The following is a 15,181-nucleotide window of genomic DNA, read 5'->3' on the forward strand; positions in this document are numbered from 1 at the left end:
CTTGTAGAATTTATTTATGTTTATTAATTCTTTTTTTCATTTTTTTTTTGCAGCCCATTGTTACTTTAGTTATTGTACAACTATGAATTGTTGAGCATAACACATATCGAAGGAAATCTCTTCTACATTAACTAATAGGAAAAGCATATTTATATGGACCTGTAAGGTATGACATAATTTCCAGGCATACTGTCATAACTCTTCCTCTTAATTTTTCCTGTCAGATGTTAGTAGAAGGGCCACTGTGCATCAGGTTTTTAAGCTGCTATACAAGTTTGCCATAAAAACATTCAGGGTCTGTCCCATTAACTTTATCAAACAACCAATTACCTATATCTAGCCTTGATTTCCTGGTTATTGATAAAGTGCTCTTCCAAGGCTGTTGCATCCATTGTATTTGAAGGAAACTTATTCCAAAGGCTGGTCACCCTGTTCAAAAAATAACATGGCCTAATTTGCAGATGGCCTCTATCCTGCCAAATCTTAAAACTGTGTCACCTATCCTTACTACTCTTACCATGAAACGCACAAGGAAAAGATGTATCATTCTGTTTATTCTCCTTATATTTTTAAACAGATCCCTTCTTACCCATTTTTTCTCAAAAGAAAATAATTTTAATGATTGTAAACTATCTTCACAGAAAAACTATTTAATCCAAGAAATCATCCTATTAGTTCTCCTTTGAGCCTTTTTCAGCAACTCTGTGTAAGATGCCTAGTACTAAACACAAGATGCTAAATGAGACATAACCAGAAATGTAACAAAGATACAATAACTTTGAGTATTATTCAATATTTCTGTAGATACAAATCAGCATCTCATCTGCATTCTCACTAGCAACAACACATTAATTGAAAGCCGTAAGACTGATTTAGCATAATTAACCCTTTAGCAATGGATCATGTATGTCATCCCATTAGTTGATTTGCATTCAAATTTTTATTAAGTACTATATTACGATTGATGTCAATAAGTTTGAGATCAAATTGTACATTACAATTCAAACTTTAATATTATGTATGAGTTAATTCCTTAATTTAAAAGTATATATTAAAATATATCTAAATATACATTTTAGTGAGTTGAGTTATGTTGAATATAGTGCTGTTTAAAATTAGATGTTTGTGACATCAAAATACTAAATCTATACCAAACACAGTGGCCCTGTTCACTTCTTTCCACTTTTAGAAATGGTCCATTATATACACTTACTTCAATATGTGATATGAATGAACAATTGACAGTTTAGAATGCCTCCAGAGTGGTTTTCTCAGCCATTTTTATCTGTGAAAAGCCTACCACATTATTTTGATCTAAGAGCTCAAGGAGGTAGGTTATGTCTTTAGTCTGCTTGAAGGCTTGCATTTTGTTAAATCTAAATATACTTGAGTTACTAAGCTTAATAAATTATAGTGGAATTTATGGTATCAGTGTAGTTATTTATGAGTTTTTAGTTATTCAACTGTATGTTTATATATATATTTCTTTGATATCTTCCACTTACAAAATTTTAAGGTGTAACAACCTACATCCAGCAGGAACCGAGTACAAAGATCGTAGCAAGAGGAGATAATTGTTCGCTTTACTTCTTGATTTATTGTTGTATATTTAAAAAAGAATAAGTTTAATAATTTATTTTTAAATAGTAATAATATGTATATAATGTATAATAATTGAAATGTGACTACATATTACAAAATACTAGTGTCCTAAAACACAACTAAGACAGAAAACTAAAGGTCAATTTTATATTACTGGGTACATAACATGAGTGCACATGCCTGTGTCAATGCAAGTTACATAATGTTAGCTAGAGATGAATAGAAGTTCAATATAGTAAACAATAATAAATCTGTATGGAAATATATAGCATTATGAGACTTAAGCTACTTAGACTATTTGTATTTTCGTGTTATAGTATATAGTCATTCTAGTACAATCAAAGCATATTTTATATTTGATTTCCTAATTTTTTTCATGATGGTAGTGAGGTCAGTTGAGTGACACATCCACATAGCTAGAGTATAGAAAATAACATGAAATATAAAGTCTTATAGAAAACATGCACTTGAAATGTATTTAGGAGATTGTAGAGATTACACAAATAATATTTGAGATTTTTTGGGACAAAGAATAGTTTTCTTAATCATAACATGAAATCACTTTGCATTCAGACTAGTAATGAAACAGATTCTATTTTCACAAACAGATGTTTAGTAAGAATATTTCACTAAAAATGTGATTTTTGTATGTATAATAAAACTTGTAATCTTTTTCAAAACTATACCAAATTGTGTGAAAATACACATGCTGTATCAAAATTTATAGTGCAACAATTTAATGTGTGCAAATGTGTAGGTAAACTTGTGTATATTATGCTAAGTCCATAGCAAAAGGTTTAACCATGTGCATACTAGTTGGTTTCCTAGACTGACTTCAGAAATGTTGAAGCTATATTTATACATTTATATACACACTCATATATACAAATAATTTTTTAATTTACTAGGTGGTGTATCTTCATGGTATTTGGTATGCTTTCAGTAGACCATGGTAGACAAAAATTTGTTTCAATAATGTAATTTTACTGACAATTTGTTTGAATCTTCACAACCTTCATTGACTATGGAATAAAAGGTAATTTTCATATTCATAATTAATACATTTATTTTAACCTCACAGTTTTTCATTTTCTTAATATAATCCTTAAGGTCTCCTAAATGCATACCATATTTTTCATTAAAAATAAATATATATTCATCTGCTTTTATCCACCCTTACATTAACTGTAGTGAAAATATATAACCTGCAACCCAAGAACTCCAATTTTGCTCCTGATGAAAAAAGATCCATTTTTTGAAAGAGTTATATGGTTTAGTATTTTTGTCCTCAGCTGATTTTTTTTTTTAATTTGTTTTCTTACAATCATGATTTAAATATACTGAAAAGTTTTAAATTATGAAATAAAATGAATAATACCTTTTACCTTCTTTAATTGCATCGGCTAATTTTCTCAAGATATTCATATTACTTACCTTCATAATTTACACTGTTAATCTTTCACACCTGTTTGCTTTGAACAATATTTAGCTTTTTAACTAACCTAGTAATAGATTAAGAAATTCTACTACCTGTTTGAAATAAGATAACAGTTATCACAGACAAAGAAATTATTCTAAACATTATACATATAAATATATTGAAACAACTATAATAGGCATTATAGAGAGGAGAATCTGCTCTTCCAATGCATTTTAAAAAATAATTTGCATCATTTGGTAAACTGGTCAAATGAATGGCAAATGTCATTCAATTTACTTGTAACCAAATGGACAGTAATTACACTTTAACAAGATGAAGTTCTAAAGTAGTACAAGATGAAGGATTTTTTAGAGATTATTATGTAACATTCAATTATCAATTAACAGCTCATGTACCAATATTTTGTTGTTGATTTTGAAACCTCTCTTCCAAACATTTAAGTATTTGATTCATCTTCTAATGGGGGAGACCCCAATTGAGTGAATAATGTGCCAAACTTCTGTCAAGAAAAATTAGGATTGAATGCCACCTACTAACAAGACTTCTTTGAAGACAGCACCAGATTATTGCTGAAATGTAGGAGAAAATAATAGTAGTTAGTAACTAGTTTCTAGTTATACACATACATACACATATATATATATATATATATGTGTGTGTGTGTGTGTGTGTGTGTGTAAACATTATTAATTATTAGCTGTAAATTAAGTTATTCTTTTGGCTACAAACCATGACAGTAATTAACCATATTGATATGTCATCAGTCAAAATGACCAATTTTGTGCCTGTCATGTAACCAACAAATGACATGAAAGTGTACATATAACTTCTGATGTAGTAAGTGTATGTATACCAAATTTGTAAAATTTTCAATAAACATTTCAAGTATTGTATACAGAAAAAAATCAATTTTTTTTTGGTTTTACTGAAGATTTGTCTATGATTGTCTGATTAAAGCAAAAGTACAAAGTGATTTTAATATTAAGATTAAAAACACTTTTTTCCTCTTGTGTTTTCAAATTTAATTTGCCTAACTTATAGAACTTCAAAATTAAAATCAGATGTTTTTTATCTGTAAAACTATTTTGTTACTTTCTGTACTTAATCACTATATATATAAACACATCCTAAATTATCCTTTTTATTTCATTCTGGAATGTCTGCACATTGTAACAGACAGTTGTACACAGTATTTTTCACAACCTAAGCCAATAGTTTTTCTTTAGTTTTTATTTACAGTTGAACTTTGATCCTCTCAAACTATGTTGATAGCTATTTATTATGCTAAACAGCTTATGTGTGAACATTGATCCAGTTACCAGCAAGCATGTTGAATTGCACAACTGAGCATGCAGATGTCATTCTGTTATTTGTGAAGAGTATTTTGTTTATTTCATTTAAAATTATTTAATATAATTTTTCTGGTTTTAGCATTTTAATAAATTTTATAATTGAAAATGAAAGAAAAATTTAATATTTAATCTTAAATCTTATGTTCTTCAACATTTTATTCTAGTATGATCCAAGTTGACACTAAAGCAAAAATTTGATTCAAAGTAATGATAATGTGATCTCAAAAATATATTTTTTAAAAATTCAAATATCCAGTTCAGAATATAAAATGTTCCCACACATATAGGATAGAAGATCTTAAAACTTGTATTACTTATTTGGTTATCCAACTATGCTAGAAATGGTTTAGAATGATTTCCATACCTGGTCAAGCAGTCTAACAGTGGCACACAAGGAAAATGATACCAAAATGCCTCCATAAAGCAAACTATTTTCTCTCTATAACTAGATGGTTTAGCTAGGCAATCTGTATAGTTCGAGTGGGAATTTCCACAGAAAGTTATAAGGCCATATAGATCTAGTGGAAGATTTGGAAATATTTAGTTTGGATTGAAGAAGTGTTACATGGTAGAGGAAATGAAGAAATTGAGTATTTATTTAAAAATTTTCTTTTACAGTAAAGAAACTTGTATAATATTTGAACTATAAGATTCAATGGAAAATGTATTGCTATACATCAATAATAAAGTAGTTTAAATTTTAAATGTCACTCTTTAATTTCGTTCACACTGGTCAAAGGCCATGTAGTTGAAATTGTTAACTTGCATTTGAAAATGTATTCAACTACTATGTTATGTATTTCTGCTGGTAAGCTTGGTATCAAATTGTAGGTTATAATTTAAATTTTAGTGTTGTACATTAGTTAATTTCTTAATTTAAAAGTAAATATTAAAAATATACACCTGAATATTGATTTTTGTGTATCACATGGTATGTTGAATGCTGCAATTGGTTCAAATACAAAGTTTGTAGTTTCTAGGAATTAGAAACTCAAGTTACTGGTGATTACATGGTAGAATATAAACTAAGAACCTCCTATTTTCTGTTTGTTGAGGTACTGCTACGTATACTGAATCAAACACGGTGTCTTCACTCATCTCTTTTTTTATTTTTGAAAAAGACATGCTTACATACATCTTCTGTCTATGATGTATGGATAACCAATCAAAAGCTCAGCATTCCCCTAGTGGCTTTCTCAGCATATTTGAAACACTTAGGCCTCAAATTTGTTCTTTTTATGTGAGATTCTAAGTTGGTGAAGCAAGACTAGTGATTTTAAAATTTTATCTATTTTACACCAATATTTAGCTTGATAAATTATAGTGGAACTCTGTAGTGTTGATATGTGTTATTTTTGGTTGTTTCAAAATGTAAATATAAAACCTAAGGAAATTCTTTTGGTTCATACCTCCAAGTGCAAAATTTGTTAAGGTTTAGCAACCTACAGCAAGTAGCAAATGAGTACAAAGAGGTAATTTTATGCTATATTTTTTATTTACATTTCTGTGTTTTAAGAAAAATAAGTTTTTATAAATTTAGTTGGAAATAGTAATAATATGTATGCATATGCAATATAACAGAAATGTGACTGTATTTTACAAAATGCTAGTCCACTAAAACACAGCCAATAGAGATAACTTTGTAAAGGACATTTGTACATTCATGAGTGCATGTGCACCTCAGAAAAAAGCTCATAATTTATAATTATTTCCTAATTTTTTATGGTGGTTACAAGATTAGTCAAATTAACCAAATTTGTACAGAGAAGTGATAATGTAAGTAAATGTAAAATATAAAGTTTTTTACAATAAATGTTTGATAAGTATCTGAATAATATAAATATTTCAGTGTGAAATTTGAAAAGTTTTTGATGCATAAAAGTATTCTTAATCTTAAAATCTTGAAACTTAATTTAAAAAAAAATCTTATATTTGCATACAAAAGCCTTGTAAAGTTTACTGATAATCTGTCACATTTTGTGATGATACATTTACTTATTTAGAAGTTATAACATGAAAACTATAATGAGCACAAAATGATTGTGAGGTCAGTCCATAAGACTGAACCTGTATTGAAGTAGTTAAAAGTAGTACACTTTGACCTACCCCTGCTGAGGGGTTGAAGAATATGCATGCTGTATCTGTAAAATGAAACACACCACCCTTGTTTATAGGTGTTTTATTATTTGTAATATAAAGTATTTTCATGGAAATTGTAAACTGTGTTTTAATGCCTGTTAAATTTATTATCAAAAATGGAGAGCAATTACATTTTCAAGACAATACCTCACCTCCACATACAAAACAGCTTGATCTCTTATGAATTGGCATACAGGATTTGTATGATGACATTATCGTGTGATGATAGCCCTTTATCAGTAAGAGGGTTACATGACTTCTTTGCACAGTAACTCTCCTTAAGCACTTATGCTTAAAATATTTTCACTCTTTTTATCAACATTGTCTAAAACAGATGTGTTTTTAAAATTCTTAATCACTTGCATGAAATTTCCAGTAGTTTATAGAAGTTAAGTTTTGTCCAGGTTTCACAGCTTTCTTTTATAACTAAGGAAAGCCATATTTTTTTCCTTCTTATCTATTATGAATTCTCAAATTATGGACAAATTCTGCTTCACCGTACAAAAGTGAAACTGTTTCTAATGGTGTGATAGTGACAATATTCTGTGATTATTTTGACTACTGGGGCTTATTGTCTAAGGATGACATGACATGTTATAGGTTCCTTCATGCACACTGGCTTCCTCTTCTCATCCATTCTGTTCCTTCTTTCCATTTGAACATGACTGGGATAATGGCATGGTTTGCCCTAGTACAGCTTTATCTGTTGAGAAAAATTCTTAACACTTTTACTTTCTTGATTTTGCAAGTATATTCTTTCTGTTTTATCTTTGTCTTTTGCTTTACTACATGAAACCCATACTCTAGATAACTTTGTTTTCTTTCCTTCACCTAATCTATGTAGACTACTTTTTTTAAACACCTTTACTCCTGTACTAACATGCCTTGTACACCTTATCTGTTCAACTCTTTTTGTCCTGGCGTACTGTCATCTTTCTATTTGTTTCTGAAATTCCTAGTTTTTGGAATCTCATTTCTCTCTCTCTTTTTTTCTTTTTGGATGGATGGGTTACCCTAAGCTTTTATTTCCCTTTCTAGTGCCCAATTTTCATGTTTTTTGTTTCTGTCTTACCAACCTCCTGCATTATTTTTTCATACACTGGCTCATACTTCTTATTTAGTTTCTCCAGTGTTGTAACGTATTGGAATGGGATGCTTTCCTAGCTAATGTATGCCTTTCTTATGCTCATTTCCCTGACTTTTATTGGGTTTAATCTCTTCATTGGTGTTCAGGGGTGTTCATGACTTGCTGGAGACCCATATTGGGACAGCTTGGCATCAGTCCTTATTCTTTACTGTGGTTTCTCATCTTTCCAAACTTTGCCATTCTGTTCTTAAGCCTGCAGAATCCAGTTTCTTTTTATACTTTCCAACCTCCTACTTCCTGATGTCAAGGTTGTCACTTATCTCGTCAGTCTGTCTCTCTTCACCAGCTTTTGTTTTCCATTTTTGTTTGACAGAAAATTTCTTCAGGTTCTTACACAGACTGTCTTTCCACCTTTTTTTTACCTTATCCCCTTGTCTGTTTTCTTTCCTCCTCCCTCTGTTGCTCTTTATTTTCAATGTCTAAAGGATGTGGTCTTGGATCTCTTGCCCACTGAGGGGGGTATTTACCCTCTACAACTGATTATTACTCTGGTCCTTTTGTGGTCTCTTCCAAGAAGCTTGGAGTCTTGCATCCTGTTACTGACTTGTTGTCTTTCAACTGTTTCTTTATCATCTTCTAGTTTTGTATGAAGGATTTCTTTTCTCTCAGGTAGGTCTTTTTACTGGGGCTGAAATTCCATTATTATATGGATGATTGGCTTATTTTCACTCTTTCCTGAGAAGGCTCCTTCCCTCAAACCTGCATTTTTATGTAAGTAGCATCTCAGCTGGACTAGTTTATCAAGCCTTCACATATTTTCTTGAATTACCCCTATATTTAGTAAATTTGGTCTTTCTTTTCACCTCATGGCCTGGCATGGCTGGAGGTTAGGGTGCTTAATTTGTTGCAGCTTTGAATTCCTGTTCCACCAAACGTGCTTACCTTTTCAGTTGTGGGGCCATTATAATGTGACAGTTAATCCAACTATTTGGTGGTAAAAGAGTAACCCAAGAGTTGGCAGTGGGTGGTAATGACTAGCTGTCTTCCTTCTAGTCTTTTACTGCTAAAAGGTTTTTTTTCTTGACATCTATCTTCATATGAATCACTCATTGAGTTTCTTCTTGTTGACAGTGTGGAACCATTAACGTTTTTTATGAGGTCTGTCTTCCTCAAATGTGTGTCTCCCTTCTTTTCAAGGATTTGTCTTAACCATGTCAACACCATGATGGGCATCCATTTGCCATCCTTAACCACATCTTCATCTTTTCACAGATGACTCTCTTGAGCTGAACAGCTACCTGACTTTGGGCATAGGGACTCGTTTCCTGCATTTCAGTATCATAGAACATCTTTCTACCCATCAGATATTTTCTTTTTGAAGTTTGGTTAGCTATGATATACTCTAATAATTCTACAGAAATTTTGTACATTAACTCTTTCAACACAGGCATAGTTAATTTGACCAACTACATGACTTCTTTGAACTTGTTTGAAGTGTTTATAAATTTAATACTTCCAACTTTCAATGTAGTGTGTATATCTTCACAAAATTTGGTAGCTTTTCAGTTAACATAAGTCTTTCACATACACAAAAAATCATATTTTTTTAGTAAAGTACTTTTAATAGACTAAAATAAAGATTTGCTCATCAGTATATTGAGTATCTGTTTTGAATAGCCAATGTGTAAAGGGATTATAATGGTAAGATTAAAAATACTTTCCCTTATTTCAGTAATCTCAAGTTTGCTTTGTGTAATCCCTAAAATGTTCTACATACATTTCAGTTTTTCATTAAAACTTTATATTTTATCTGTTATTTTCTCTGCCCTAACTAAAAATGAGATTGGTAAATTTGACTTACCTTGTGACAAAAAAAAAAAAAGAAAAAAAGAGAGAGATAAATAAATCTTAACTTTACTTCTTTCTAGAATGACTTCAAATTGTAACATGAAACTACATTTGCTTATCTTAAGTAGCTTTAAGCTCATAACATTGTATATCAGTTTAAATTTTATTGTTCTTTGAACTTGTCTAAATACTATCCATTCCTTTATATGTTGTAATCTCTCGGTGCATGTGTAGCTCATGTTACACAATTAAATTACATTACACATATACTTGCCTAGTAAAATTTTTATTATACCATTTATTTGACCTAATCTAATCTTAACTTGCCTAAAAATATCCATATTATTACATATTAATTACCTCTATGATAATAAATAAAGAATAAGCACAAAAAACAAGAAATAAAGTATTTGTACAATCTTCTTTTTCTTGTCGTTGATCATTGAGAAATTTAAGTCTACTTTTTATATTAGTAGTAATGTACTAAATCATTTTTATTTAATTAATGCATCAAAGAACATGGACAAATAACGTGTAAAAAGTAGACAATTACCCTAACTTTCACAGTTTTTTTGGCTTTTTAACTATGTGACAATAGTCATTATAAAATCATCCAAGCTAGTTCTTAAGTTTCTCACTAGAACATTGCTTGTACTCTCAATGAAATGGATTGTTATGTGTTCAGGATGAAGCATTATGAAATACATCATTTGACATGTAAAAACCTTGACTTTTTGTTGGTTTTATGTAATATATAATTGAATGTAAGAGATTTAACAAAACTTGAAAGAAGAGGATGTGACAGGTGGGTGTATCAGGAACAGTAATTTTTTTATTTGATAGCCATATAACCAAACAAAATTGAAGGCTATACAAATTATGGTTTGCCTGAGCAATAACAATTTTTAGTGAGTAATTTATGTTTTAACTTCTTCCTTTTTAAAGGGGTAGTGGATAAAATAGTGAAAACAAGATGTCTAGAGAAAACTTTAGATGTGTCACACTAGGAGAAGTTCAGATTTTTTAAAAATATTGCCCAGTTGAACTAGATACATGACTTATATACAGTTAGAATATGAATTTTGAATGTAATACACTAACACTTTTTGTCATGCATAGTAAAGGATACCTGTGGCAAAAAGAGTTAATCTTTAGGTGGATACCTGTTCTAGGACTCTCTACTTCCTTACATTGGACCATCTATTTTGAGCTTATTCTCAGTCGTCTTACAAACTGTTATATGCTAGTGGCTCTGAACTTTGTATTGGATTGTCTCTTTTGGTTGCACAGGCTTGTGACCACAAAATAGTCTGTTCACCCTCAGGTTATTTTGTTGGGTTTACTTAGTTGGGCTAGTCTTTCATTGATTTAACACAAGCCTTCTCTGCTTTGGGTACCCAGCTCTTCATTCTTCAGTCTAGCAATTGATACTCTCAGACAGGCCTGGTTTTAAATTTTTATGTATGCCTTTCCTCTTGTTCTTCTTCTCCCTTGTGACACTCTTTTTTCAGGCCCTGTTGTTAGTGGCTCTTTGGCCAGCACAACTATGATTTCATCTCCTTTGCCAGTTGATGTTTGGGCTACCTCTGCCCCATTTCCACACACTCTTACTTCAACTACTCCTTATCCTTTCATCTTCACAAGGAGGATTTGTTCAATTCATTTGTTAAAGGGTTGGATCCCTGATTATGAAGCCTTTTTCTTATTACATTCCTTTCATCTTTCAATTTTGTTGATCTTTAAACAAAAGTGGTGGGTTTTTATGTTGGTCTGTTGGCCTCTCCTTGGCCATACTTTTGTGACCTACTTTTTGCTCCTTTTCACATGGTCATTTGACCATGGATTTTGGTTTTCACAATTGCTGTTTCTCATATGGCCTTATCAATTACATTTTGCCAATCTGGTTACTTTGTGTCAATCCTTTTTCTTCACTAAACCTCTTGTCTTATTTTCATGCTTGATTAGGGTTTTCACATTGTTTCACACATCATGCTCTGTTTGAGCTGCTGTCTTCATGTTCATTATACCTTCTTTCTCTATATTTTCGTTTCCTTCTCCCTAGTAGTCACTATAGTTTGGTTTTCTATTTCATTAATGTTTTCTGCACTCTTTCACTATACTTCCTTCTCTATTCAGATTAGGCCTTTTTTATTAAATTATGGCTGCTTAGGAATGTGATCATTCTTTCACTTTTTGTTGCATCAGATTCGTCAGCTGTCTTACTCTGTCTTACACTTTCACTGACCTTTGAACAGGATCCTTCAGGCTGGCATATGGATGAATCTACACACATTTGTCACCAATTATTTCATCATTTGGTATTTTAAGATTCTGAGAGATTTAGACTCCTTTCAGTTGCTGATCTTTAATCAAACTAAATGATATCTCTGATAAGGGTATATACATTTTTTTTTTTTTTTACAGGATCTTGTGAGATGGCTAGTGTTCTTTCCCAGGGTATGCTTATTTCCCAAAATCAGGCCAGCATTAGTGGAAAGTGCTCAACTCATCTGTTCTGGATCTACCAGTGCCAATTGTTGATATAGGGTTTTGCAAGATCACTATAAGTATATTCGTGGTATTAAATAACATAATTGCCCCATTAAGACTGTACCATGCTATGGATTGCCATGGAAAAACTAACCAAGGGATGTGTCTTTTGACTTATATTTGTTATCTTTTAAAAGTAAGGTTTCCTAGTCACCCATTGCATTGTCTCCAGTAAAAAAACCAAAAACAAACACCCTTTCTAGCAAACATTCAGTGCAGTCTGGTCATTTCTTCAGGTTTCCTCACCACAAATTCACCTTTCCTACTTCAAGTGGAGCATAGGAGATTCTTGGCATTTACAAATTTATAGCCACTAGGGTGGTGTACCTTTGAGAGTTCCTTGCTGGTTGGGAGTAAGGCAGTGATAACACTGTCTTTGTAGTGCAGGTTGCTCTGAAGCATTTTGTATGTCCTTCTTTTACAATATGACCTTGTCCAGTTGAATTGAGGTGAAAGATGCACTGTATGGTCTGATTGATCACATTCTACACTATACTTCTCAGTTTACTGACCTCTTGTGTATGGTGCTTGATTGGTCTTGATCAAATTTTATCCTTTTAAATGATTAAATGGATCTTTTTTTTTGTTTGTTTTTGTTGTTACTTTTAGACTGTTGAAACCCTCTATTCCATGTTTGTATTATTTTCTAATGATAGGGTTCAATAGTTGCAAATTATATTTCAATAGAAATATTTAACTCGTAGACTCATTTCAATCTTAAAGGTCAAATGGTATAAGGCAGTTGAGGATGTTGGTTTTTGAATGTTGGATATATGTACACTATATCTTCTGACATATATATTACTACGATATGATATTTTGACAATCTTAACATTTGACAGAAAGAGATGAATGTTTAAATTAGAGTAAAAATGAATGAGAAGACAAATTCAGTTGTATATATCTTTATTATAATAGTTATTAAAAGACTATTTTATTTATATTCAGTATGATGGCTTGATATCGAGTAAAATTCTAGGTTATATTTTGGTCAACCTGACTGTGTAGAAAAAACAAAATAACACCAAAAACATAGACTTTCAAAAAAAGATCCACTTATGACAATATTGATATACAAAGACTAAAAAAAACAACACTTAATTACAAGAATTTTGATGAGTATGTGTGTGTGTGTGTGTGTGTGTATATATTTCAAAAAGCACAATTAAGGTTTAGTTGGCAATTTTGCATCTTTATTGAACAAATTTTGATGCTTTATTTCCTGGAAGTTTTCTTACATTGGGAAAAGATAAGTCTGAGCCATGCTAATGTTGCATAGTATTTTAAGGAAGCAAATAAGTCATTGAACTGTAAAACTCAAACATAACAGTGATCTTGTCTAATGATATTTAGTGTTTTCATTCTAACAAACTTGGCCTGTCTGCCAAATATAGCAAAGTACAGCCTGTAGTAAGACACGGTTTACATTGGAACTCTCCCCCATGCTGCTATACCGTAATACATACACAATGTCTGAGTGCTATATGTGTACACACACATCATTGAAATGTATTGTTGTTCATATTTGTAGTTTATATTGGCCTGGAAAGAGGCAAAACAAACCTTATATAATTTACTGTTATTCTGCTTTGCACTGATCAACTTTCATGAAATTTTGCTTGCAGTTATCATTATTGTGTTCTGTTTAACAGATTTGACTGCTTTTCTTATGGTAGCTAGGCCTTGTGTTTTTCCTAGACTTAATTGTTCATGTTTGTCTAACATTAACCTTAGGCCTGTACGTACATAATTGAAAGGAATCTGTGTTTCAACTGTAATGTTAACAAAGAAAACTGTGTTTTATTTTATAAGTTTGATAACTTTATTTCTTACCAAAGTTTTATTGGAACAGTGTTAATTTTGTTGTCATAAGCATCTATACTGGAAATTAATCTTATTAAATGTTTCTGTTTTCACTTTAATTTTCATTGCAAATTCCCACCCTGAGCTATATAAACTGTACTGGATTACTACACACAATCTTTAACCCTTAAATGGCAGCCATAGTCAGTTGATGCTGCTATCTACAACATTCCTGCTGGTTAAGGGTTAAAACTCGGTCAAACTCCATGTAAACTTCACATGCATAAAACAGCACAGAGATGCAGCTTGTTCACAATAGAAAGTTTAGCAACTAAAGCATTATTATTAGCCATTCACAAAAGCAGACTTTTCTTAATGTTTCCAGCCCTTTTTACTGGATTGTACTAACATTTCTTTTGTACAAAGTACAATTTTTTTTAACAAAAAATAGATCAAAAGATATTTTTGTGGTGGTTCAAATTTGTGCATTACACAGAATTTACCAATAATTTTGATTGAGGATTGGAGTCAACATGTTTGTAATGTGGGCATAGATGAATGTACAATAGACTGAAATGCTGTTTTGAATAAATGGTCTATTCAGAGGAAGTTTCATCTTGGATGACTGGCCTAATCGATCTTTGAGTATTTTTGTTGAACATCATCTTAAATGACAATTGTTGTTGGCAATTATTATACAGGGGTAGAAATATTCTAAATTTTCAGCAGGACACGTGTCCTGCTGGACAGTGAAACTTGCCGGGCATTTGAAATTTTAGCAGGACACCTCAAAATTGTCACTGGACATTACCAAAAACAGGAAATCAAGTAGAGACAATTATTATATAAAACAGAATCATTTTATTTATGGGACTGAAACATTATTTCAAAGCAAGTGGCAACAAGCCTTGTATCCATTAAAAATGACACATCAATCAAACTGGTAGATTTAGTCATCCAGCACTAAGACATCAGCTGATGTAGACTCAGTATCTCTATTGTCTCTACATGTGTGAGTTCTATGTGGACTCGCAAATCGTCTGGTTCTTTTACTGTCCTTCTACCAGGATTCTACTGACTTGCACAGTAATTCTGTGCTTGCAAGATCACAGGTCTTATTCTTAGCTAATTTTATTGTCATCAAGTCATTAAGAGAATCATTTATTAGTTTGGACCACAAATCATCCTTAATAACTGCCATCTGGGAAAATCCATGTTCTGGTTCAGCAGATGACACGGAAATCTCCTGCGTGAGGCATACCAAGGCCAACACTGTTGATTCAGGGAATGGTTTACTGTCCTTAACAGTAATTTGATTTAACATGTGGGGCCACAATCCACTTGTACTGCTAGCCAGGG

General features: G+C 31.5%; 1 protein-coding gene across 3 annotated transcripts in view; it reads left to right on the plus strand.

Annotated features, from left to right (window-relative positions):
• The window catches only part of LOC143229123 (mushroom body large-type Kenyon cell-specific protein 1-like), a 73,265-nt gene that overhangs the window by 730 nt on the left and 57,354 nt on the right, over positions 1 to 15,181 (plus strand). Inside the window, exon 1 of one of the 3 annotated variants that reach the window (XM_076460981.1) lies at positions 3,066 to 3,619. The exons of the other annotated variants lie outside the window; for them this stretch is intronic. The gene's annotated coding sequence lies outside the window, so the exon portion shown is untranslated. Of the gene's footprint in view, positions 1 to 3,065; positions 3,620 to 15,181 lie in introns of those variants that run through there. 3 annotated transcript variants of the gene reach the window in all.

The sequence above is a fragment of the Tachypleus tridentatus genome, chromosome 10, assembly GCF_004210375.1.
Source record: "Tachypleus tridentatus isolate NWPU-2018 chromosome 10, ASM421037v1, whole genome shotgun sequence".
NCBI classification, from domain to species: Eukaryota; Metazoa; Arthropoda; class Merostomata; order Xiphosura; family Limulidae; genus Tachypleus; species Tachypleus tridentatus.